This window comes from Apis mellifera, linkage group LG11, assembly GCF_003254395.2.
Source record: "Apis mellifera strain DH4 linkage group LG11, Amel_HAv3.1, whole genome shotgun sequence".
Lineage (NCBI taxonomy): Eukaryota > Metazoa > Arthropoda > Insecta > Hymenoptera > Apidae > Apis > Apis mellifera.
Window position 1 is genome coordinate 1,951,878 of NC_037648.1, and position 24,369 is coordinate 1,976,246.

Consider the following 24,369-nt stretch of genomic DNA (forward strand, 5'->3'; position numbering starts at 1 on the left):
ATCTCTTATTGCCACCACGCTTGATTCGAGTATTTTCCCTTACCAAACGTAACGATAAATTATATTCAATTTGTAATAATTTGTGAAACGTTAAAATTTCGTATTTTTCAAATATTCTTATATACACGCTTCCACGAAAAACTACCAATACAATCGGCGCGATAAATTCCTCGCGACGAAAAATTGGCGTGTCAATCGTCACCGAACAGACGGGATCCGTACTCGGCCGGTAACACGTTGATCCCTATATACTTAATATCCTCCAAGCTGACACTTCCGCGCATACGCACATTTCGACCGCACAAGGGAGAAAGAGAATCGACAACATCTGCGGACCGGAAGTCGACCCACCTCTCTGATCCTGATTTAGATTTCCCTCCCCCTAATCTGGCCAACCGTCGCGTCCCACCCCTCGTGCGCACCGCACACGGTGGTTTAAACACGCGTTCGATTCGCCTCGTCAGCTCTCTCTCTCTCTCTCTCTCTCTCTCTCCCTTCTCTTACCATACTTTCCACGGTAATACGCGGTCGTATCTCAGGATTGTGAGGCCGGTCGAGAGACAGTCGGTATATTCGTGAGAGAGGAGCGGAGGGGGGGGGCAAGGAGGATCGCCGAGGAGAGTGGCCCATTCCAGCGCGAGTCGGGGAGCGGGGGGAGGGGGGAAAGGGCAGAAGCGTGACGTGGCTTTTTGCTCGAGTGACGACGATACGACGCTTTAGATCCGAGGACACGGGCGCGCGGAACGGGGGGGTGGCTTTCAACGCGAGCATGTGTAATAAGGAGCGAGGAAGAATTGGGCTCGGATAGGAGGAGGGATAGGAGTCTCGAAGGCTCGAGCTTTTCTTCTCGTGTTTGAGAAATTTTCAATGAAAATCTCGATCTCGATTGTTCCTTCGATTTAATTCGAATCGAAAATTTGGAAAATTTGTGAAACTTAAGAGTGGAGTCTCGAAGGCTCGAGTTTTTTTTCTCGTGTTTGAGAAATTTTTAATGAAAATCTCGATCGATTGCTCCTTCGATTTGATTCGAATTGAAAATTTGGAAAATTTGTGCGGAGAAATTTAATATTCGAAAGGATATTATGTTTTGTTATTTCAAGAAATTTTTTTTTTTTTACTCGTCGATAGAAGAGTTTTCTTACGAGATGAAACTTAAGATTAGAATCTTGAAGGTTTGAGAAATTTTTAATGAAAATCTCGATCGATTGTTCCTTCGATTTAATTCAAATCGAAAATTTAAAAAATTTGTACGGAGAAATTTAATATTCGAAAGGATGTTGTGTTTCATTATTTCAAACTAAAAATTTTTTTTTTACTCAATAGAAGAGTTTTCTTACGAGATTGGAGGCTCGAGCTTTTTTTCTCGTGTTTGAGAAATTTTTAATGAAAATCTCGATCGATTGTTCCTTCGATTTAATTCGAATCGAAAATTTGGAAAATTTGTGCGGAGAAATTTAATATTTGAAAGGATGTTATGTTTTGTTATTTCAAGAAATTTTTTTTTTTTTTTTACTTCTCAATAGAAAGAATTTTCTTACGAGATGAAACTTAAGATTGGAGTCTCGAAGGTTTGAGAAATTTTTAATGAAAATCTCGATCGATTGTTCCTTCGAATTGAAAATTTGGAAAATTTGTGCGGAGAAGTTTAACATTCGAAAGGATGTTATGTTTTATTATTTCGAAAAAATTTTTTTTTTTACTCGTCAATAGAAGAGTTTTCTTACAAGATGAAACTTAAGATTGGAGTCTCGAAGACTCGAGAAATTTTTAATGAAAATCTCGATCGATTGTTCCTTCGATTTAATTCGAATCGAAAATTTGGAAAATTTAATATTCGAAAGGACGTTGTTTTTCGTTATTTCAAACGAGAAATTTTTTTTTCCAATAAAAAAGATGAAACTTAAGATTGTTAAGATTATAATCTCGGTCAAATTCGGTACAATGCTCGTTGATTCGGACACGTTTTCGTGCGTGCGACTTTGGCGTACACGCGTTTCGGGGAAAGGAGAAGGAAAGGAGGATAGTGTTGTACGAATAGAGAATGCGTGGATCCTCTACCGTGTGTATATATCTGTACCCAGTAGTATATGAACACAATTTCGGATCGGGAACACGTAGCAGCGAGGGAAACTTGCTGTTTGTCCACTTCGTTCGGCCGGCCGGGATCCACGTACACGCCATCAGGAAATTACTACTCGAAGTGTGTGGAGGGGCCGGCCAAGGCACCAAGGAAACACAGCTCACCGAGTTTAATTAACTTCGGACGGTTGTTTTCTGTCAATATTTTCGCTCGCTGCCCGAGGTCGCGGTTTGCAACCACCTTCTTCCTTCACACGCGCCCCTCGAGAGATCGATCTTCCTCCTCCTTGCGATGGAATACTTTTTTTTATCCCTGAAACTTTTTTATCTCGCTGTTTCACGCTGTTTTTCAAACTGTCTCGATTGATTTGAAAAGAAAAAGAAGAAAAAAAAGTGTAATTCTTATGTAATTTTTATATATTTTAGGTAATTAAGTTTTTTAAAGAGCTTGGAAATTTTTGTTCCTTTTTTTTTTCAAATAAAGAAAAATTATTTAATCTAATATTTCTCATTTATATTATTGATATTTATGTCACAGAATCTATATTTGTTCACTATAAAAATTAAATAATTTCAAAAATTGTATTATAATTGTACACAATCATAATTTTGAATGGGCAAAATTTAATAATCGCAAATAATTATATCAAACGATAATATCTATTATAATAACTAGCTAATAAATATTATTATTATTTTACGTGCAATATCTACTTACAATTTCTATATTTTCCAATTTTTATAAATAAATAAAATAATCTTATAAGAGAAAATTCTAACAAACCATTCAAATCATTACTATCGAAATTAAAATGTAAAATTCAAAATAAGAAAACTAGAATTAAGTAAAGATTGGCTAGAAATTCGCATAAATGCATATAATAAAAATTCCAATATCATTCACAAATATAATACAATTACACGAGAAGACTCCACAAACTCTTTCAAACCGTTGCACGAAATCTTTTCCAAAATAAGGAGATCATAGTCAGAATTAAAAAGACTGGCTAAAAATTTGTATATATTTATAACTTATCGTATAATACATAAGAAGACTCCATCAAACTCTGTCAAATCATTGCAACGACCAATTAAAACACAATTCAAAATAAGGAGATCAGAAGTTCCAATATCATCAGAAATTCCAATATCATTCATAACTTATCAATTACATGAGAAGACTTCACAAACTCTTTCAAACCGTTGCAAGAAATTCCCTCCAAAATAAGAAAGTTATAGTTAGAATTAAGAAGACTGGCTAAAAATTCGTATATACTCACAATCCATCACATAATACATAACAAAACTTCATCAAACCTTGTCAAATCATTACAACAACCAATTAAATCCAAAAAGAAGATCAAATCGTCAGAGTTAATATAACAAAAATTCCACCATCATCCACAACTTATTAATACAATTATTTGGGAGGACTCAACATTAAACCTTTCCAAATTGTTGTTTAAAATTAAGAACACTGACTAAAAATTCGTATATACCTATAACCCATTACATAATACATAAGAAAACTCTATCAAACTCTGTCAAATCATTATAATGACCAATTAAACTACAATCCAAAATAAGAAGATCAGATTGTCAGAGTTAATATAACAAAAATTCGAATATCATCCACAACTTATCAATATAATTATTCGAAAAGACTCCACAAACTCTTTCAAACTTTTGCACGAAATCCCCTTCAAAATAAGGAAATCGTAGTCAGAATTAAAAAGACTGGCTAAAAATTCGTATACATAACACATATATATGTATATATCACATATAAGAAAACTCCATCAAACCCTGTTAAATCATTACAACAACCAATTAAAATCCAAAATAAGGAGATCAGATCGTCAGAGTTAATATAACAAAAATTCCACCATCATCCACAACTCATCAATATAATTACACGAGAAGACTCCACGTCAAACCTTTCCAAACCGTTGTTTAAAATTAAGAAGACTAGCTAAAAATTCGTATATACTTATAACCCATTACATAATACATAAGAAAACTCCAAACCCTGTCAAATTATTACAATCAATTAAAATCCAAAATAAGGAGATCAGATCGTCAGAGTTAATATAACAAAAATTCCATTATCATCCACAATTCCATCATCATCGATACAATTACACGAGAAGACTCCAACGTCAAACCTTTCCAAACCGCACGAAATCCCCTCCAAAATAAAAAGATCATAGTCAGAATTAAAAAGAGTGGCTAAAAATTCGTATACATAATACGTATATACCATTTGTATATATCACATATAAGAAAACTCCATCAAACCCTATCAAATCATTACAACAACCAATTAAACCATAATCCAAAAAGAAGATCAAATCGTCAGAGTTAATATAATAAAAATTCCACCATCATCTACAACTCATCAATATAATTATTTGGGAGGACTCAATATCAAATCTTTCCAAATTGTTGTTTAAAATTAAGAAGACTGACTAAAAATTCGTATATACCTATAACCCATAAGAAGACTTCATCAAACCCTGTCAAATTATTACGATCAATTAAAATCCAAAATAAGGAGATCAGATCGTCAGAGTTAATATAACAAAAATTCCACCATCATCCACAATTCCATCATCATCGATACAATTACACTCCAGAGAAGACTCCAACGTCAAACCTTTCCAAACCGCTGCACTTTCCAAATCCCCTCGAAAATAAGGAGGTCATAGTCAGAATTAAAAAGAGTGGCTAAAAATTCGTATACATAACACATATATACCATTTGTATATATCACATATAAGAAAACTCCATCAAACCCTGTCAAATCATTATAACGACCAATTAAAACACAAAATCCAAAATAAGAAATCCAAAATAATATAATTACTCGAAAAGACTCCACAAATTCTTTCAAACCTTTGCACGAAATCCCCTTCAAAATAAGGAAATCGTAGTCAGAATTAAAAAGACTGACTAAAAATTTGTATATATAACACATATATATCTATCACATAATAAGAAAACTCCATCAAACCCTGTCAAATCATTACAACAACCAATTAAAACATCAAAATAAGGTGATCAGATCGTCAGAGTTAATATAACAAAAATTCCAACTCATCATCCACAACTCATCAATACAATTACACGAGAAGACTCCACGTCAAACCTTTCCAAACCGTTGTTTAAAATTAAGAAGACTAGCTAAAAATTCGTATATATCTATAACCCATTACATAATACATAAGAAAATTCCATCAAATCCTGTCAAATCATTACAACAATCAATTAAAACATCAAAATAAGGAGATCAGATCGTCAGAGTTAATATAACAAAAATTCCATCATCAATACAATTACACTCCAGAGAAGACTCCAACGTCAAACCTTTCCAAACCGTTGTTTAAAATTAAGAAGACTAGCTAAAAATTCGTATATACTTATAACCCATTACATAATACATAAGAAAACTCCAAACCCTGTCAAATTATTACAATCAATTAAAATCCAAAATAAGGAGATCAGATCGTCAGAGTTAATATAACAAAAATTCCATCATCATCCACAATTCCATCATCATCAATACAATTACACGAGAAGACTCCAACGTCAAACCTTTCCAAACCGCACGAAATCCCCTCCAAAATAAAAAGATCATAGTCAGAATTAAAAAGAGTGACTAAAAATTCGTATACATAACACATATATATCTATCACATAATAAGAAAACTCCATCAAACCCTGTCAAATCATTACAACAACCAATTAAAACATCAAAATAAGGTGATCAGATCGTCAGAGTTAATATAACAAAAATTCCAACTCATCAACCACAACTCATCAATACAATTACACGAGAAGACTCCACGTCAAACCTTTTCAAACCGTTGTTTAAAATTAAGAAGACTAGCTAAAAATTCGTATATACTTATAACCCATTACATAATACATAAGAAAACTCCATCAAACCCTGTCAAATCATTACAACAACCAATTAAAACATCAAAATAAGGAGATCAGATCGTCAGAGTTAATATAACAAAAATTCCATCATCAATACAATTACACTCCAGAGAAGACTCCAACGTCAAACCTTTCCAAACCGCTGCACTTTCCAAATCCCCTCGAAAATAAGGAGGTCATAATATCACAGGAGTCAGGAGTTAAGGAGAGACGAAAGCTAGCCGATACGAAACTAGTTTCGCGGGCCGGGGTACAACATCGGGGAGAGGGAGGGAGAGGAGGACGCGGGCAAAGAGTCTTGTTTGCCCTTCGAATGGAAGTTGCGGGAGGGGTCGAGGGCTCGAGTGGTACTTACCAAATCGACACGGGCCAACTCAATATATCAAAGACCTTCTCGAGGCTTGGGACAGGGCGCGGCGGTTATATGGAGCGCGCCACCTCCGATGTCCATACATAATCATGCCGACGGCCCCCTCCCTCCCTCCTACCTCCCCCCTCCCCCGTCTTTGTCCCTCGAAATTGATTTATTATTCAAAGTGACGCGTGTTTCACAATGTGTATTTACCACGATACGGTTTCGGGCGTGAAACACGTTGGTGATCCTAGGTGGCGGCCACCTTTGTAACCCTCGCATACATATATACATATATATATATATATATATACGATGAGCGCAAATCGACGCGAAGAAATTTAACTTTCGACTTGGACGATGCTTCCTCCTATTGATTTTGATTTTTTTCGATTAAGTTAGGTTAGGTTAGGTTGATCCTATAGGAGGTGGAGATCCAATTCTTTATCAACATTTATTTTGATTTTTTGGTCATCCAGAAGTTTATATTTTAATTTTACCTGGATTTGGATTAATCTCTCATATTGTAATAAATGAAAGAGGAAAAAAAGAAATTTTTGGTAATCTAGGAATAATTTATGCAATATTAGGAATTGGATTTCTAGGTTTTATTGTTTAAGCACATCATATATTTACAGTTGGATTAGATGTTGACACTCGAGCATATTTTACTTCAGCAACAATAATTATTGCTGTACCAACAGGAATTAAAGTTTTTAGATGATTAGCAACTTATCATGGTTCAAAATTAAAATTAAATATTTCAATTTTATGATCACTAGGTTTTATTATACTATTTACTATTGGTGGATTAACAGGAATTATATTATCAAATTCTTCAATTGATATTATTCTTCATGATACATATTACGTTGTTGGACATTTTCATTATGTTCTTTCAATAGGAGCAGTATTTGCAATTATTTCAAGATTTATTCATTGATATCCATTAATTACTGGATTATGGGTAGGTTAGATTGGCTGAACGAAAAGGACGATATTAAGATATTAAGGTTTGCAGTTGTTCTTATTGGTTTGAACTCGTTTGTTAAAATGGCCGCGATAGAGTACTCTTTCGAGCTGCTATTTTCGAAGTAAAGTATGGAAGAAAATATAAAAGAAGACAAGAAAAAATAAAAACTATCATCCTCTCTCTCATCTTTTCCTTCGAAGATTTGGAAAAGCTTGGATAATACAGGGTGTCGTAACAGTAGCTATGATTTTTCAAACCGAAATGAGAAAAGATCATCTCTAGGATCATCCTAGAATCAAGGAGAATAAAAAATATTTTTCCAATCGAATTGTCCAGAATACAATTTCGAGAAGTGAAAAAAAAAAAGTTCTTACGAAATATTAAAAATCTCGTGTCTCTCTCCATCCACAATACCCGTGACACGTCCATCGTATATATCCGGTTCCAGGTGATAAAAATTTCGCGAAAATTACCGGGCCGGCAGGCTTCGAAATTAGCCGAGGCGCAAAAAACTGTCAACACAACACCAGCGAATATCGTTAACGAGCTCTCCTCCCTCTCTCCACGCACGCACACCGTCCCTCCCCACCCAACCACCGCTCAACCCACCCGCACTCTCCTCTGTCCATTGATATTCAACATTAAATTTGCATCGCACGCACCGAGGCCGAGAGTTTTCGCAGAGGCGGAACGATCCGGGTGGTGTGCCTACTGAGATTCGAGAGGAGGGGGGAGGGGGAGGAGGGTTAGGGTAAAACAATCACGCAGGCCTCATGCATGTTAATGCGTTGTTAGGGGCGCGTGAGAGAATCGGGGTTGGCTAGGATTGAATGCCCAATATCAGCGAACCGCCCTCCATACCGAGGACCCGCTTCAGGAACCAATATCAATCTCGTCGCCGCTCTGCATGCGATCACGCAAAAGCGCAAAACGAGCCTCTCTCCCTCTCTCTCTTCGAGCGACCGATTTCTCGCCGCACCCTCGTCACTCTCTCTCTCTCTCTTGTATTTGATGCGCTTTTTTTGGAGGAGGAGGAGAAGGAATATCTTGGAGAAGAGAGACGAAGAGTATTTATATTTGTTTTTTGGAGAGGTAGAAAGTAAGAAAGGAAAGGAAGGATGCAATCGGAAAAATTTCGAAAGGAATCGTTTCCTCTTCGAGGATCGTCAGGAAAAAGTGTATAACACGGATTCGACGATAAACGTTATCGATTTCCTGCTCAGCGCACGTTAGAAGCCGATAATATAGCCGTATTGTAAAATTATGGCCGCCATCGTCTTGCTCGAAGGATCGAACCCCCTCGCTTATATATATATATATATATATATATATATCACCACCTTCGAGCCTATGAATACTAAGCAGTTTATAAAAATGTTGATTTAGCACCTTTGCCAACTTATATACGCCACCCTCTCCGACGATGTCGTTGCTTCTTATGCCGATCGCCGCCGATCGAGCCGCAATCCTCTTTTTCATTCTCAAACCGATCTAACGATTTCACTTTTAGCCGAATTAGAATTTTCTTAGACGATTGAAAAGAACGCAAACTCCTAATTAATCATATCATAAATGTCTGTCAATTATTTATATATACGATTGATTTTGAGAATGATCGAAAATAATAAGCGAAACAGAAAAATAATATTTCACGAGCAGCTGATATTACTTTATTTCCACTAATAACGTGATCTCAAGCTCGTTAAAATATCCCGCCATCGCTCGAAGACCGATTAAAACACACCTAAACGCACGAACAATAAACGTCGCGGGGAACAAATCCCAAGGTCTCGTAATCCCCTCCCCCTTCCGTCCCCCAAACCGACCAATCGAAACGAAAGAAAATTCCTCGAACCCGGATTAATCGAATAAACCTTCGGAAGTCGTAATAACGTTTTCCACGACGCGCGGCCGATACCTTTTTTCCCCCCATGGCCAACGTTGAAATCAGATAAGACGCCATGTTGGGCGAGGGGGGGCACTTTCGTGTCATCCCTGGCCGGCCAATCAGCGGCAGGCCGGGGAAGCCCCTTTCGCGCCGCTTAAAAACGAGCGGAGAGGGGAGGAGGAGGAGGAGGAGGAGGAGGAGGAGGAGGAGGAGGAGGGAGAGGATGAGTTTTAAACCGAGTCTCCACGCTGATCCGCTGTAATTAGCGTCGGTGATCACTGGTGCGGCTAACCCGTTCGTAAGGATGCCCCCTCGAATCAGAGACAAAGGCTGCTTTGCCTCCTCCTCCTCCTTCCATCCTCTCGATTATATTAGGCCTCGGCAATCGATACGGGATTTAATCTCCTTAATCGGTAATTATCCCCACTCCTCGAGTCCCTGTGGACGGATACCTGCGGATGGGAAATTGGGTTATGGCTGAAACCTTCGTCCCTCCCTCTCCTGTTTCGTATGGATGAAGATACGTTTGAAAACGTATCGACATAGGAGGGAGGGGGCTCGATCTCTCTGTCCGGATAGGGTTTCTTCTTCGATGGAGGATACCGTGGACATCCACCCTTGGCAATTGCTCTCTTCTTCCATGGATACGGGAGGATAGGAGGTATAGGAAAGATAGAGAGAGAGAGAGAGAAAGGTGATACTGGTTAACCGAACGGTATTGCTTTCGTTGCGGCTCTCGACTTTTATTGGTCGGGGAGTAATGGTCGAGGAAATGGTCGAGGAGTTCTCCTTTTAATTTGCCTCGCAAATTTTTATTTTTCTCAAAATGTTCGATATCGAAGATCGAACGAGGATCAGTTGTTCGAAGCACCAATTGTCGTCCTTTATTCTCTCTCTCTCCTTCTATCCACTTATCGCGTCGCGGGAATGGCTTCCACATGACGACAAACGCGATTACCACAGCAAATCCTGAAGCCCAAGTGCTTCTTCTCTCTCTCTCTCTCTCTTTCTTTCACGTTTCTTCGACTTGGCGCGGAAACGCCACCTACTAACTAACTAACTAAAACTTGCGACCGTGGTGCCACACCGTGGTGGACGGGCGACAGGAGACGACACACGGATTCGTGAATTGCGAGATACAGATGTTCTACAAAACGTCGGAGCCACGGCCGAGCCAATAATAGGCGAACACTGGGTTTATGCGTGCGCGCTAAGTAGCGATCCCGCAGGAGACCGCGGGACAATGCGAGACCCTTCGTATATTTTGACTTTTTGACAGATGGCCGGTGGTTCTCGTGCCTTGTATTTCCAAACGTTGGCGAGACGAACGAGGTGGAACGAGATGGTGTGTGTGTGTGCGTGTGTTGGAAACCGTTTCAGCTTTCGCACGGCGGAAAACGGATGCTTCTGATTCATTTATGGAGGGATTAAGGAAAGGGGGGGGGGAGAGGAAGTTCTATAGAGAGACGAATACGCGTGTACTTTTTACCGACCGAGAGATCACTGTCGAGAGATCACAAAAGGGAAAGTTCGTAGTCACTCTTGGATCGGACAATTTGCTGCCTTCCTAGTTTTTATTTCGGATATATCGTTCTTTTGTCACGGGACGCGTGACGAGGTTATGTTTGAAAAATGTTGCGCGTGGAACTTTTTTTTTTTTTTTTTTATGAAATATATTCGTCGCACAGAGCGTACATTTTCGGATAACTTTCTCCGATAAATCAAAAGTTTTATGTATTCTGAAATGAAATCAGATCAATTGGAATGTTTTTCTTCTCCATAATGTATATATTTCTGTGTAGATAAAGTTTCAGATATAAAAACAATAACAGGAATTTTTATAATATCCTCTTGTAATCCACTTTGTTGTAATAACATGTATTCATAACATCAAGGATGATTCGAGAAGAAGATACTTTTGTCATTTTATATTCTTCGATCCATTTTTTATCAATTATTCTTCCAAGTTTTCACGCGAGTAATAATTTTAATTACAGTGAATAATAAATTTTTACAATATTCTCAAATTGAAGATATATTCTTTGATCTATTTTCAATGTTTCTATTTTTCAAAATTTTCAATTCCTTTCCTAAAATTGTTCTCTACGATCAAATGTCAGTGACACAAAAACATTCTTCGTTCTCGAATCGAATTAAAATAACTCTGGTAAATCTTTCAATCTTCCAGAAGAATACCAATGTTGTCCATTCACGGACAACGAGTGTTTACAAAAATCGAGGGAAATGGCAGGTAGATGATAGATGGTGCACACCGTGCACCAGATTTCCCAGCTTTTAGGCTACGAACAGTGGGACGATTCTCGCAAAAGGCGACTAACGGCCAAGGAAGAAATAATTGGCCGTAAAAAGCCACGTTTCTCGTGACGAGGTTGAATGCACCTCTTGGCAGCGGGATACGATCTGTTGTGATCGTAGTCCCACAATGAGGCCTTTTAGAGGTGAACAGGATGCTGTGTAAACGCTTCCCGCCAAGCTGATGACTCCTTTTGCACCGAGTCCACCTCCTTTTCTCTATACCACCTACCACGATGAAACATGGAATTCGATTCTCTTTTGTACTGCCTGCCCCCCTCCTCTCCTCTTTTCGACCAGAAAACGATGACTCTATTCCCAACGGGGGTTGTTGCCTTCCAGTTTACGCGATCGTTTAAATTTCAAAAAGTTTCGAATTTTTCCTTTTTCTCCCCGATAATCAAACCCTTCAAATTTCACAAAGAAAATAAAAAGAAGAATACTACACTTTATACACTTAAAAAATGTAAAAGATTCAAAGTTATTCTTCAAAGTAATAAATAAAAGTTTAGATAAATTTAACTATTTATCGAATTACTAGAAAATGAATATATATATATATATTACTTGTGAAAAATGGCCAATTTAAATTTTCATTCCATTCGTAAAATCTTCGACACCTCTGATCCTCCCAATTCGCAAGCTGACGATGGCGGTAATACACGATTCGATATTAAATCGCGAGCCGTTTGCGGCTCTCCACTCGGCGGCCAAGGTCCCGCAAGGTGTTTCACGGTGTAATTCTCGTAAAGTTCAATCGTTCGCGCGGCCATTTCGCCGGAAATTCGAGGGGGCAGCAGGCGATCAAATATCAGCGGCCACGTTTAAGCTCTCATGCAAACTGCGCCCGCCCCCTCCTGTTATTTCGTGAACGCGGCGTCCGCCGATTTCGCGGCCGAAATTATTATTGCGTCTCGTTACGCGGCTGTATCGGTCTCTCTGAAGGACCTCTGGTCACCATTCACTCTCTGGAAAACAATTCTGAAGACCCTTGAACGTAAGCAATTGTCGTGAAATCCAAAATTTATTGGACGAAAGGAAATAAGAGAAATTTGAATTAATTACCAGATTGGTAGATTGGTAATAATGATATTCATTCAGAATTTCAATTTCAGCGAGTAATTACACTTGTATCTATTTTTATTATCTATTTTTATTATTTAGTATCTATTTTATATTATCTATATATCTATATATCTATTTTATATCTATTTTATATTGTATATCTATATATCTATCTATATATCTTTATTTTATAATAATATTATATCTCTATAATATTTTATCTCTTTATATTATATTTATTATTATATCTTTATAATATTATATCTCTATTTTATATTGTATCTATTTTTACACTTATATCTATTTGCATCTATTTTTATTTTTTTTTCAATATTTCGTTCAACAATAATTCGTTGAAACTTTTGATCCTCGAAGCTGGTTTCCGAAAACAACGAGAGAAATTTTCTACGAAAGGGAAGGAATAAAAGGTCAGAACGTTGAACAAAACGGGCGAGAGTGTCATTCAAACGACGACGCGTGTAGACACATTAGACGGTCATTTTTCGTCGTGAACAATTACCAGGAGGACGCTTTTTTTTTTTTTTTTAAAGACGCGCCTAAAGAGGATCCCTCCCATACGTGTGCACGGAGGCTGACCACCCTGGCGCGCCATGATTTATGGCCGGCCAGAAAATATTTGTGCCTGGGTATCCGATTGTGCGTGGCCCGAGATCTGGCCAAACATTTTCATTTGTGAAAGAGGATCAGTGAGAGAGAGAGAGAGAGAGAGAGAGAGAGAGAGAGAGAGAGAGAGAGAGAGAGAGAGAGAGAGAATGCAAGATGCACGGTACATAATGCAAATGGGTCGAGAACGAGTGAGAAAAGCGTTATGAAGCGCTCTATGGCTTCGATAGATAGTTTGGATGTAATTTTTCAATCAGGAATTAACAATTTTATATTTAATTTAACCAAGTATTATATACATATATAGATCTGGTGAAAATAATTTTTAAAATTAATAGAAATTGCGACGTTCGTATTTACATCGTAACCAACAGTGTTTTTATTTACGTCCTGTAGGTGAAAAGTGTCGTTCCGTTAATATCTGTTCACTGTTGCGAGACGGAGTCTCGCGGGACGGCACAGGGGCAAGAGGGGTCGTCCAAGACCGCCTATCTCCTCGAACGCTTTGTTGACAATTCCTGACACAACACGTTCTAATAGCAGGACGGTTATAATTTGAACATTCAAAATCGTAAAAGTTATTATTTTCATTTATGAATTATATGTTAGGATACAATCATTTAAGATTGAAAGTTAAATGACATCTGACTTATTCGTGCAATTATTATTCTGTACGAAATTATAATTGATGAGAAATCTATTTAATGCATTTTAGAATACGAAGACGATTGTTTCGATTAATGACAAATATGATAAAATGAAAAATTGATTGGATTAAAATTGTTTTATAATAATTGTAAAAAGAATAAAATCTGGATTCGCAATCAGGGATTGGACACGACCACCTGCCTACCGACGTCTTATTCCATCGTGTAACGATTACAAGCCTTGGGATACCTGTAACGCCTTCATTCATTACCACCTACCGCTCAATGGGCCCAACGTCGCCAATTAATTAATCCCACCGTCCCGCTGCTCGGTTAACGAGTCGGTTGATCGGCTGGCACGGGCCCCGGAGAACCGGTAGGCCGGTAAAAGGTGAAATGATTGTACGCTGTTGATTAAGTGTTTTGATTGATGGGCGAAGAGTGGGAGAGAGATTGATCGGGGAGAGAGTGTGATTGAGGTGAACCCGTGTGTTTGTGTTTTATGGGGAACGTTAATGATGAATGCTGAGCGTGACAGGGTTTCGGTATCTACCTTGACACTCTTCTTCTTCTTCTTTGGTGTAATAAAAATTGAATTAAAACTTGAGAAATTTATTTATTTTTTTTTTTTAATTCCAAAGATAATTTAGAATTATTGTATAAAATAATATGAATTTGGATAGAAACTAATATATTAATGCCAAAAATACTTAACCTTGTTATTAATTGGAGAAACAGAAAATCTAAAATTAAAATTTTGTTTGGTAATTGTTGCTTAGAAAAATTAGGAACAATTAATTTAAAAATCAATTTTTATTTTTCTTAAACCATTAATTAAAAATCTTAAATTTTCTTCTATAACTTCTATGAACAATTTCACTGAAAGAAGCGGCAGAAAATAATTCTAGGAGGAATAAAAAAATCAAAATAAGAGATCTTCTAAAATCTAAATCGAATTTTAGATAGATCCACGCTAGCTTACTTTCCTAGCGACGAAAGAGACGTCACATTCAGAATTAGACCAATCGTTGCACTTTCTGCCCTATTGTGCGCAAGAAGGAGACGTTTCCATTCATCCAAGGAGCGGATCTCGTTGTGGGTGGCATTTTCTCGACGCCAGTTTTTCGCTCCTTTGAATAGAGGGACGATCTCCACCAGTATCTCCTGTCCTCCTCCCTCTCTCTCGTTGGCGGCGCTCAAATCGCATTTATGCGCGAGTTACGAGCCGACCCCTCTTCTGCCTATACTCCACTTTCGTATATATATATACCTTTATGGTAGCTCCATAGAGACGTCAATCAGTCGGCGTTGCCTTCCTTTCACGAATAATTCTAAAGTCCCCCTCTCGTCAATCGATCCGCAACCTTGCCGTCTCCTTTCCCGTCCTTCTTCTCTGGGATCTTCTTTCTTTCCCTTCCTCGTTCCATCTCTCTCTCTCTCTCTCTCTCTCCACAGAAGCTTTGGATACAGAGCGAGAGCGTTGGAATCCGCAAATCGGAAAATGGGAACGTCCGCATCTGCGTGAATGCGAGGGAGGGGGGAGGAGGAGTGTATCGCACATCTGCGAGTCGCAGGAGTCGCAGGAGTACGTGGTATCGTGAAATCAAATAATTCTCGTCAATTTTAAGACTCGAAGTGTTACAAAAATTTTTTTTCCTTCTTACAGAGAAGAAGAAAATTTTCGACGTTGCAAATTTTGGTCCCCGATTTTGGCTCATTTAAATTCCACTTTATTCGAGATATTAATTAATTATTATTTATTATCTCAAACTTTTAATATAGGAATAACTCGCGAATAAATTCGGACGGATATTTTTTTTCCCCAATCTCTGGCTTTCTGTGTCTAAAGATAGAAGGAATATCCGGTCACCGGAAGAGGATCCAGCATCGGTCGCTTTTCGATGGGCTGCGAAAAGATATATATTCCCCAACGATCTTCGAAATTTGACCAGTAAAAAGTAAACACGAATCGAACGATTTAGAGATCGTCTTCGGCCATTAGACTGTCACTCTAACGAGAAGCATTTAACCGCCAAACGATCTTCTTCTTTCCTCCTTTAATCTTCTTCCGTCGAAAATATCGCTAATTCTATTTCTTCCAAAAGATCGATCCCTCATCGAGCATCCGCCGATATACCATTTTATTGGCCGCGCTTTTAGCTCCCCTCTCTCCCTCTCCCATCAATCGAGAACCCTCTTCGAGTTCAAATAAATCGGATGGAATCGGGCCGGTTGCTCGAAGAAGGGAAACAGAAGTATCCAATCGGCGAGATTGTCACCTCTTTCTCCTCCTGCAACGCACACCGGAAGGCTTGCAGCAGCACAGCGGCCGGGCAGGCGAGGCGGAGGGGGAGGGAGAAGTCGCTCGCTCGCGCTCGCGGAAAGGAGGGGGAGGGGGAAGAGAGCGGGAGAGGAGAGGGGAGGGGAGCTAGGAAGGGGGAAAGAGGGAGAGCGCGGCAGCGGCGACGGTTCAGGTGGAAGGAGAGGAAAATTCGAGGGCAGGCGAGACGCGGCCGCCGGCCCGTTTGTGATTGACAGCGGCCAATATGGCTGTGCCCAAGTCTCCCTTTTGCTCTTTGTCGGCCGCGTTACGCAAGCTGTTGCACCCGCATCTGCGCATTCATGCAAAGTCAAAACCGTCGGCGGCCCGTCCACTCTCTCTCGCCCATCCATCCGTTCGTACGTATCACTCTCTCTCTCTCGTACTCTCGATAATCGCTCGAGGCGCGTCGCTCGCTGCACCGCTGCATTTTTTCGCCCGCCCCTCTTTAAACGCCGTATCGATTCCCCGGGATACAAGTAAGTTTCCAGAGGGACTGGATATTATCTCCCTCCTCCACCCCTTGGGTGATACCTTCTTGGGTGATCTCGAACGAGTTTATTCGAAATTCGAAATTCGAAATTTTTTTTTTCATTATGTTTGTTATCTGAATAATTGGATCGAGTTTAAAAAATAAAAAAAAGAAAAGAGAAATTCAGTCAATCTTCCTCTTTGGATGACACCTTCTTGGATGATCTCGAACGAGTTTATTCGAAATTCAATAATTTTTTTTTTCTTCGTTTCATCAAAGATGTTTGTTATCTAAATAATTGGATCGAGTTTAAAAAATAAAAAAAAAAGAAAAGAGAAATTCAGCCAATCTTTCCTCTTGGGTAACAATTTCTTAGGTGATCTCGAACGAATTTATTCGAAATTCGAAATTTAACAATTTTTTTTTTCATCATGTTTGTTATTTAAATAATTGGATCGAGTTTAAAAAATAAAAAAAAAAGAAAAGAGAAATTCAGCCAATCTTCTTTCTTGGATGACACCTTCTTGGATGATCTCGAACGAGTTTATTCGAAATTCGACAATTTTTTTTTTTCATTATGTTTATTATCTGAATAATTGGATCGAGTTTAAAAAATAAAAAAAAAAGAAAAGAGAAATTCAGTCAATCTCCCATCTTGGGTGACACTTTTTTGGATGATCTCGAACGAGTTTATTCGAAATTCGAAATTCGACAATTTTTTTTTTTCATCAGAGATGTTTGTTATCTAAATAATTGGATCGAGTTTAAAAAATAAAAAAAAAAGAAAAGAGAAATTCAGTCAATCTCTCCTCTTTGGATGACACCTTCTTGGATGATCTCGAACGAGTTTATTCGAAATTCGACAATTTTTTTTTTTTCATCAGAGATGGTTGTTATCTGAATAATTGGATCGAGTTTAAAAAATAAAAAAAAAAGGAAAGAGAAATTCAGCCAATCTCTCCTCTTTGGATGACACCTTCTTGGGTGATCTCGAACGAGTTTATTCGAAATTCGAAATTTAACAATTTTTTTTTTTCATCATGTTTGTTATCTAAATAATTGGATCGAGTTTAAAAAATAAAAAAAAGAAAAGAAAAATTCAGCCAATCTCCTCCCTTGAGTGACACCTACTTGGGTGATCTCGAACGAGTTTATTCGAAATTTTTTTTTTTTCATCAGAGATGTTTGTTATTTAAATAATTGGATCGAGTCTAAAAAATAAAAAAAAAAAGGAAAGAGAAATTCAGTCAATCTTCCTCCTTGGATAACACCTTTTTGGGTGATCTCGAACGAGTTTATTCGAAATTCAACAATTTTTTTTTTCATCATGTTTGTTATCTAAATAATTGGATCGAGTTTAAAAAATAAAAAAAAGAAAAGAAAAATTCAGCCAATCTCCTCCCTTGAGTGACACCTACTTGGGTGATCTCGAACGAGTTTATTCGAAATTTTTTTTTTTCATCAGAGATGTTTGTTATTTAAATAATTGGATCGAGTCTAAAAAATAAAAAAAAAAAGAAAAATTCAGCCAATAATATATATATATATATACGAATAAGAAGAAAGAGAAGAGAAGGAATCGCCTCCTCCACGAAGCCGGCTCAACAACGTCAAAGTTGTTCCTTCTTATATATATATATATGTGTGTATATATATATATGTATATATACATATATACACATATACACGGGAGGATCGTTTGTTTCTGCGGCCCGTTTAGCCAATTGCCGCAACAAAGGCGCTGCTGGCTCGCGGAGGGGTTGTTTGTAGCCGGAGTAATGGCCGCCGAGGTAAACCCTCCCTTGTCCCTTCGTCGAGCTTCCTACTCCCTCTCCCCACTCCCCTTTTATATCTCTCACCTAACCGACGCGCGCGAGAAACGGAGAGAGAGAGAGAGAGAGAGAGAGGAGGAGATAGCACGAGAAGAAGGGAGAGACGAGGAGAAGACTAGAGGAGGAGTGAACTCGGCACTCGATCTACCCTCTACCCACCGGCGGAACATTCTCGCGCGGGTGCAGCCTCGTAGGTAGATAGGGGGCGGGTAAATCCGAACAGGAAAGCAGCCGCGTTCGAGGATCGGGGATTTATTCGGAAACTATTGCGCGAGGGGGTCTAGGCGGAGGGGAGGGGAGAGGAGAGAGATAGAAAGGGAGAAATATATATATATATATTTACGAGCGTTTATTGGTTGGTGTGTTAAAAGAAGAAAGAAAAAAGAAAAACGTAATATTTCGATTTTGACTGAGTTTCGAATATATAAAATGATCAAGAGAGAGCAACTCCTGGTGTTAGGACTTTCAGAAATTGTATCCTAGGAAACAAAAATTGTATTATTGTGGCGCAGGAAACTCAGAAAGATTTAATTTCGACGGATAATGTATACTCGTCATAATTAACGAATAAAACAAAAGATTTAATTTCTAGAAGGATAAATTACCTCTATTTACGTATTCGAATGAAACGAAACTGTCGTAAGAGTCCAATCAGAATCGTAGGTGGCGTCAGATGCAATTGGCCGAGCGAAACTCGCATTAAAAAGACAGATTCTCGCTTAAAGAGAGAAAACTATTAATTTCCACGGACAACGTATCTCTGCTTATTACCTTCAATATTTCTTTCAACTGCTCTATAAACGAATAATTAACGAACAGAGGACGAACTGAAAGACTGAATTCAAGAGTTAATTTCAAACTATCTCCATTCACGTATCGTTCTTTCGCGTATACGAAGTAAACGAGATTATATCGCGCGAACGGTAATCCAACGTGAGTCGTAGATGGCGCTAGGCTCGCACTTGGCCGAGCGAGCTCAGATTAGAAGGAGAGGTGTGCAGCGTGGTGGGGATGGAAGGGTATCCGCGTGTGCTCGCAGCTAAATGCTTTCCCACCTCTTTCCGCATCCTTCGGCCTCTAAACAGCTCGAAAACGCTCAAACGTGATATATTATCGGACGTATATACGGAGCACAGGAGCGTATTTATCCGGCACACGCCCGTGCAAAGGAAAGAGAGAGAGAAAGAGGAGGCCGTAAACCTGCCAGCGCAAAGTATTGCATAAATAAGTGCACCAGGCGAAATATTCATGGCCGTGCCAAACCGTCCCCCCTCCCACTCTCCTTTCCACCATTTTCACGGCACTATCCACCTTTCCGTCGCTCCACAATCTCCTTTTTTACTCCGTGGACCATCAAGCCGCGCCGGCTGAGCCGGATATCCACGCCGCGTCGTTCCTCCTCCTCCTCCTCCTCGCGTATAAGCGAGATACCCGACTCCCCCCCTCCCCTTCGAAAAGCGCGGATCTATTCATGAGAGTGTCTATCGGTCGCTCGTCGATAAATTCACCCTCCCCTTCCAAAAATATGTGCGCGTGTATCGCGCGTGTGGAACGGTCCAAGGATGGTTATAAATTTTTCCCAGATTCTATTGGAAATTGAGTCTAAGTTTTATTCTATGTCTTTGACTCGAACCTTTTTCATTCGGAATTAAAAATTAAATTAAAGAGAATTTTCATTCGTTATTATCTCGCCAATACTTTCTTGTCTCGTCGATAAATTCATCTCGGCCCTTCCAAAAATATGTGCGTGTGTATCGCGCGTGTGGAACGGTCCAAGGATGGTTATAAATTTTTCCCAGACTCTATTGGAAATCCAAGTTTTATTCTACGTCTTTGACTTTGTCTCGAACCTTTTCCATTCGGAATTAAAAATTAAATTAAAGAGAATTTTCGACATTCGTTATTATCTCGCCAATACTTACTTATCTCATATAAATTCACCCTTCCACCCCTTCCAAAAATATGTGCGCGTGTATCGCGCGTGTGGAACGGTCCAAGGATGGTTATAAATTTTTCCCAGACTCTATTGGAAATTGAGTCTAAGTTTTATTCTATATCTTTGACTCGAACCTTTTCCATTCGGAATTAAAAATTAAATTAAAGAGAATTTTCGACATTCGTTATTATCTCGCCAATACTTACTTATCTCATATAAATTCACCCTTCCACCCCTTCCAAAAATATGTGCGCGTGTATCGCGCGTGTGGAACGGTCCAAGGATGGTTATAAATTTTCCCAGACTCTATTGGAAATTGAGTCTAAGTTTTATTCTATATCTTTGACTCGAACCTTTTCCATTCGGAATTAAAAATTAAATTAAAGAGAATTTTCGACATTCGTTATTATCTCGCCAATACTTACTTATCTCATATAAATTCACCCTTCCACCCCTTCCAAAAATATGTGCGCGTGTATCGCGCGTGTGGAACGGTCCAAGGATGGTTATAAATTTTTCCCAGACTCTATTGGAAATTGAGTCTAAGTTTTATTCTATATCTTTGACTCGAACCTTTTCCATTCGGAATTAAAAATTAAATTAAAGAGAATTTTCGACATTCATTATTATCTCGCCAATACTTTCTTGTTTCGTATAAATTCACCCCTCCATCCCTTCCAAAAATATGTGCGCGTGTATCGTGTGTGTGAATGGTTATAAATTTTTTCCAGACTCTATTGGAAATTGAGTCTAAGTTTTATTCTATGTCTTTGACTCGAACCTTTTCCATTCGGAATTAAAAATTAAATTAAAGAGAATTTTCGACATTCATTATTATCTCGCCAATACTTTCTTATCTCGTATAAATTCACCCCTCCATCCCTTCCAAAAAGATGGTTATAAATTTTTCCCAGACTCTATTGGAAATTGAGTCTAAGTTTTATTCTACGTGTTTGACTTTGATTCGAACCTTTTCCATTCGAATTAAAAAATTAAATTAAAGAGAATTTTCATTCGTTATTATCTCGCCAATACTTTCTTGTCTCGTCGATAAATTCACCCCTCCATCCCTTCCAAAAAAATGGTTATAAATTTTTCCCAGATTCTATTGGAAATTGAGTCTAAGTTTTATTCTACGTCTTTGACTTTGATTCGAACCTTTTCCATTCGGAATTAAAAATTAAATTAAAGAGAATTTTCGACATTCATTATTATCTCGCCAATACTTTCTTATCTCGTATAAATTCACCCCACTCCTTCCAAAAATATGTGCGCGTGTATCGCGTGTGTGGAACGGTCCAAGGATGGTTAGGTTAGGTTAGGTTTTTTTATTACTAAATTAAAGAGAATTTTCATTCGTTATTATTCCTTGTCTCAAATTTCTACACTAAAGATTCGTTTACAGAGAAAAATAACGATCGAAATAACGATCATCGAAAGATCGGAGCAAAGGAGAGAGAGAGAGAGAGAGGGGAGGAGAAAAAGAGAGGCCGAAAGAAGTCTCCATCAATAACGCACGTCCGCGCCTTGAAGACGTGGAAGACCGCAAGATTAATCACCCTTCTTCACTCGCCTTCTTGCCTACGTTTATACGCACGACAATCGGGAGAGAAAGAGAGGGGTTCTCGAACAAACAACGCGGCTCCTCAAACTTATCCTCCTTTCCTCGCTTTTTACTCAACCCTACCCCCCCTCCTCCGGCTTTCTTCGCATTCCAGGGACGAGGAACGAATAAGGAGCGCGACACTTTTTGCCACTGCGTCGAGAGGAGGCCCCCTTTACACGATGCTTAATTACGAGGACGGCAATTTCGATCTTATCTTAAGCAATTATGATTGAAATTATAACTCTTCGTGCAAATTTTTGTCATCGTATTATCAAGCGTTGGTAAAGAAGGAAGAGAGTCCATCCGGGAGGCGGTTGACGACCGCATCGTTTCTCTTCATCCGCAGCTGTAAGCCGAAGAAAGAGAGGGCGGAGCGGGTTTACGCGGTTTTTCTACCGCGCGTCATTAATATCCGTTGCCGCGACGCCTCCTCGCAATTTGTCAACATCTGATATTTAATTTCACGCCCCCTCTACCTTGTCCTGCCTGCGTGGAGGAGGTGTGCATGCAGCTGCTGACCGCTTGTTGAAGGAAAAGGGAAAAAATCTGGTCCAAAGGAACGCGAATAAACGAATAAACTCGTCCCTTTTGCAGAAATCCAACGATTTTTCGGTTCCAAGCTTTTGCTTGTAACTTGTGATAAATTTAATCAGAGAGAATCGAATCTTCCATCAGTTTGGGAAGATAAACAACTGGTAGCCATTAGCAAGCCTCGATAATACTTGTCTTCTTCGAATTCTGTTTGGAAACCGTTGAAATAATTCATTAATGTTAGTTAATGTTAGTTAATGTTAATTAACTATGTTAACTAATGTTAATTAATAATTAATTAATGTTAGTTGATTTCTAGATTATGTCACTGATCCAAAATTGAAATCGAGTTATTTACATCCACACTTCAAATTATAAAATTATAAAAATTTCCTGAAAGAGTGATCGATAATAATCCCTGATAATCAAATCAACAGGGATGAAGAAGAGAGACAACTGGTAGCCATTAGCAAGCCTCGATAATACTTGTCTTCTTCGAATTCTGTTTGGAAACCGTTGAAATAATTCATTAATGTTAGTTAATGTTAATTAACTATGTTAACTAATGTTAATTAATAATTAATTAATGTTAGTTAATTTCTAGATTATGTCACTGATCCAAAATTGAAATCGAGTTATTTACATCCACACTTCAAATTATAAAATTATAAAAATTTCCTGAAAGAGTTGATCGATAATAATCCCTGATAATCAAATCAACAGGGATGAAGAAGAGAGACAACTGGTAGCCATTAGCAAGCCTCGATAATACTTGTCTTCTTCGAATTCTGTTTGGAAACCGTTGAAATAATTAATTAATGTTAGTTAATGTTAGTTAATGTTAATTAACTATGTTAACTAATTAATAATTAATTAATGTTAGTTAATTTCTAGGTTATGTCACTGATCCAAAATTGAAATCGAGTTATTTACATCCACACTTCAAATTATAAAATTATAAAAATTTCCTGAAAGAGTTGATCGATAATAATCCCTGATAATCAAATCAACAGGGATGAAGAAGAGAGACAACTGGTAGCCATTAGCAAGCCTCGATAATACTTGTCTTCTTCGAATTCTGTTTGGAAACCGTTGAAATAATTCATTAATGTTAGTTAATGTTAATTAACTATGTTAACTAATGTTAATTAATAATTAATTAATGTTAGTTGATTTCTAGGTTATGTCACTGATCCAAAATTGAAATCGAGTTATTTACATCCACACTTCAAATTATAAAATTATAAAAATTTCCTGAAAGAGTGATCGATAATAATCCCTGATAATCAAATCAACAGGGATGAAGAGAGACACGTTCAACGCGATTTGTAGCGATTAATTAAGACGGGGCAAGTGTAACGGCCCAAACGTCCATCTCGCAGTGGGATGCGCCTATTGGGCCGGCGTGCAGTCACTTCCGCTTCCCTTGGAGCTGACCAACGCCATAACCTCTCCCTCCTCCCAGTGCCGTGCGCTCACACTCGTTGACCGAGCATCGTCGTATCCCTGCGGTTTCGCGTACACCGGGCCTCATCCCGGATGATTAACGGCACCCCAGAGGTTGGCCACCGTCTATTATCTTCTGGTTTCCTCCGCGTTTATATCTAGTCGTATAACTAGATTGGGTGTATAGAAACGAGGAGGAGGGGGACAAGTCGAAATATAAAATATTCTATGGAGGAATATCGGGTGTCCAGTATTCTTATAATAAAAATTATTTTCAATCAGATTAAAATTCTTAAAGATATTAAATTAAATTAAAATTTTCCTGGATAAGAAAATTACGGA